Source organism: Triticum dicoccoides, chromosome 7A (assembly GCF_002162155.2).
Source record: "Triticum dicoccoides isolate Atlit2015 ecotype Zavitan chromosome 7A, WEW_v2.0, whole genome shotgun sequence".
Classification (NCBI taxonomy): Eukaryota; Viridiplantae; Streptophyta; class Magnoliopsida; order Poales; family Poaceae; genus Triticum; species Triticum dicoccoides.
The window spans coordinates 401,465,158-401,469,454 of NC_041392.1; positions in this window are offsets into that span (position 1 = coordinate 401,465,158).

A 4,297-nucleotide genomic window follows, 5' to 3' on the forward strand; every position below is an offset into this window, starting at 1 on the left:
TTTTGAGCTCCGCGAAGGCCGAGATGCTTCAAAAGAACGAGACAGAGATAAGATGTCCATGTCGAAGATGCAAGCTGAAGAGCCTTATTAAGGACCCAGATTCCGGGCAGGTGCGGGACCACCTGCTCTTGCGTGGTTTCATGGATGGCTATCGGTGGCAAGGTGATGAAGATGACTATGAAGTCATCCATGGGGGCTGGGCAAGAAATGAGGAAGGGCAACAATACAAGTACCACCGCGGCGAGGGCGGGCGAGAAGATGAAGAATCTCCAGGACATGATCACGACGGTGATGCTGTACACAGTCATCATGTAGAAGATGTCGTACATGATGATGAGGAAGATCAAGACGAAGGGCATGATCATGAAGATGAAGATGCTGGAGCAGACGACGATGGAGGCTGGGTTCAGGACCCTCATATTCAAGAGCTACTTCTCAAGCAGACGGATAACGCAAGAGATGCCGGCCGAGAGAAAGCCAAGCTGGATCAACTGGAGATAGACGCGGTTACTCCATTGTATGAAGGATGCAGGCCCGAGGATACCCGCCTGAAAGTAACGCTCATGGCTCTGGCTCTGGAGATGAAGGTAAAACACAAAATGACCGACGCATGCTTCGACGAGAACATGTCATTCTGGCACGAACGTCTTCCCAAGGGGAACAAGTGCCCGACCAGTTTCGAGGAGGCGAAGAAAATCGTGTGTCCTCTAGATTTACCGCACGTGAAATACTATGTGTGCATGAACAATTGCATCATTTATCGGGACGAGCACGCGGAGTCTACCATATGTAAGGTGCGCAGCGTCACTCGATATAAGAAGAGGAAGAAAGCTCCTCGAAAATCGGTGTGGTACTTTCCGATCACTCCTCGTCTGCAGCGGTATTTCACGGACCCTAAGGTAGCAAAGCTCCTGCGTTGGCACGCGGATAGGGAGGAGAAGAGGCGGGAAGATGACGGAAATGATCTGGAGATAAATAAAAAGACAAGATGCTGAGTCACCCTAAGGACGCGAGCCAGTGGCAAGCGTTGAACTTCGAATACCCAGAATTTGAGAAGGATCCAAGGAACATCGTGCTGGGCGCGAGCACCGATGGAGTCAATCCGTTTGGCAGCCAGAGAAGCACACATAGCACGTGGCCTATGTTTGTGTGGATGTACAACCTTCCCCCCTGGTTGTGCATGAAGAGGAAGTACATTCACATCAGTATGCTAATTGAAGGGACGAAACAACTAGGGAACAACATCAATCTGTATCTGGGGCTGCTGAAAGAGGAGCTAGACACACTGTGGAAAACGCCAGCCAATACGTGGGACGCCGCAGAGAAAGAATATTTCCCTATGAGAGCCGCACTGCTCACGACGGTGCACCACTATCTCGGTTACGGATATCTCGCGGGGCAGGTAGTCCACAGATTTTCTGGATGCGTAAGGTGCATGGATGACACAACATATCGCCAGCTAGATAGAGATCCCGGATCTTTGAAAACCGTGTTCATGGGACATCGAAGGTGGCTTCGCGACGATGACCCGTAGAGGAAACGCAAGGATCTGTTCGATGGTGAAACCGAACCCCGAAAACGCCCGCGTACGAGGAGCGGCGAGGAAATAGACGAGCTATTGAAAAATTGGAAAGATTGCCCACTGCCGGGAAAGAAGAAAAAGGCGCCAGAGCCGGAAAGAAGCGAAAGGCGCCAGTGCCACTGCTGAAGGTATGGAAAATGAGGTCTGTATTCTGGGACTTGCCATACTGGAAGATCCACCGTGTGCCTCACAGCCTTGATGCCATGCATATCACAAAGAACGTGTGCGATAGTCTGCTTGGTACCCTGCTCAACATGCCAGAGAGGACCAAAGATGGGCCGAAAGCAAGGGCAGACTTGAAATCAATGGGCATCAGGCAGGAGCTTCACGCTAATGATGATGATGATGATGATGATGATGAGGCGAAGCAGGACACAGAAACTCGTCGCAAAGGCAAAAAGGCCAAGAAGACCGGAAGTGATTACCCTCCCGCGTGCTTCACTCTAAGTCAGGAGGAGATCGAGCAGTTTTTCACCTGCCTCATAGGAGTAAAACTTCCTTACAGTTACGCGGGGAAGATAAGCAGATACCTAGACCCAGCGAAGCAGAAGTTCAGCGGGATGAAGTCTCACGACTGTCACGTGCTGATGACGCAGATACTTCCAGTTGCAATCCGTGGGATCATGGACACGCACGTCCGTGAAACGCTATTTGGCCTATGCAACTTTTTCGACGTCATCTCTCGGAAGTCGATTGGCATGAGGCAACTCAGAAGGCTACAGGAAGAGATCGTGGTGATACTATGCGAGCTTGAGATGTACTTCCCGCCCGCATTCTTCGACGTTATGGTGCATCTGCTGGTCCATATCGTGGAGGATATCATCCAACTCGGGCCGACGTTCCTGCACATCATGATGCCGTTCGAAAGGTTGAATGGTGTCATCAAAGGATACATTCGCAACATGTCACGTCCAGAGGGAAGTATAGCCAGGGGCTTTCTGACCGAAGAGTGCATCTCCTACTACACGAATTATCTAGGCATCGAGAACCCTGTTGGTCTGCCCGTCAACAGGCACCTCGGCAGGCTCCCTGGATGGGGTCATCGTGAGGGTCGCCGCGAAATGCATGTCGACTTCGAGGGTCGACTCACCGACTTTGAAACAGCAAACCTAGTCGCGCTACAACACATAGACGTGGTCGATCCTTGGGTGGTAGAGCACAAAACCTTTATTGAGAAGACATACAATGACCGAGGCCAACAGTGGAAGGACGGAGATATAATCAAAGAGCACAACTCATGTTTCACGTGTTGGTTCAAGCAGAAGCTTCTGACGTACCCTTTACATGAGGATTCTTCCGCGGAAGAACAACTCATATTCGCCTTGTCACAGGGCGCCGAGCACAACCTGATGACCTATGAGGCATACGATATCAATGGCTACACATTCTACACCGAGGACAAGGACATGAAGAGCGATGGTTATCAGAACTCTGGGGTAACGATGGAATCCTACACCGGTAACGACAAGGACAGATACTACGGAAGGATCGAGGAGATCTGGGAGCTGAGCTACGCTGGAGAGAAGGTCCCGATGTTCCGTGTCAGATGGGCCAAGAGCGTCCGAAAAGAAGACCGGTATTTCACCACCATGGTTATACCCGAAGCCAAATCCAAGACTGTGGGCGCAAACGTCACCGCGAAAAATGAGCCATGGGTACTGGCTTCCCAAGTGGACCAATGTTTCTTCATTACCGACCCGTCAAAGCCCAGTCGTCTTCTCGTGAGGAGAGGCAAAAGGAAGATCATTGGAATGGATGGAGTAGCCAATGAGCAAGACTTCGACAAGTACGGCGACCCGAAGATCGAACATGATGACGGTGATGAAGTAGCAGCACACACCACAAGAAGAAGCAGGACCACCCTACCTAAAGGACGTTTGTTCCACGGAAGAACTCCATTTGTCAAAACGAAGGGCAATAAGATTGTGAACAGATAGCTAGCCAAGATCGATTGTATTTAAATCGTAGTCTTCATTTCTCGATTGTATTTCATGGGCACTTTTTGATATCATGAATATTTTTAAATTTCACGAGCACTTTTTGATTTCATGAGGACACTCGATCTCGATCCCCCTCCACCGCCGCCGACGAGAACCCGGCCCCCCGCACCCTCCCCCGCTCCACCGCCGCCGACGACCCACCACTCCCCCGGCCCGCTCCACCGCCGCCGCCGACACCCTGCACCCTCCCCCGGCCTGCTCCACCGCCGCCGCCGACACCCCGCACCCTCCCCCACTTTTTGATGATATTTTTAGATAACAAATTTGATGATATTTTCAAATAACAAATTTGATGATATTTAAAAAAAATTGATGATATTTGAAAATATCTTCTGTTCTAGTCCTCATGAAAATAACAAATTTGATAAAAAAAACAAATTATTATATGCAACAAGAAATAATGAAAAAAATAATTTACTAATGGCGCACCAGAGGAGGGTGCACCATTGCAATCAGAAAAAAAGTTACTAATGGCGCACCAGAGGAGGGTGCGCCATTGCTATCAGAAAAAAACGTTACTAATGGTGCACCAGAGGGGGGTGCGCCATTGCTATCAGAAAAAAACTACTAATGGCGCACGAGAGGAGGGTGCACCATTACTAACATTCTCCCCTCTAGCTGGATACCCCTTCGCCCGATCCCCCCTTCCCTCTCCCTCGCCAGATCCCCCTTCCCTCCCCCGCCACACCCGCTCCGACGACCCCCGGCCCGCTTC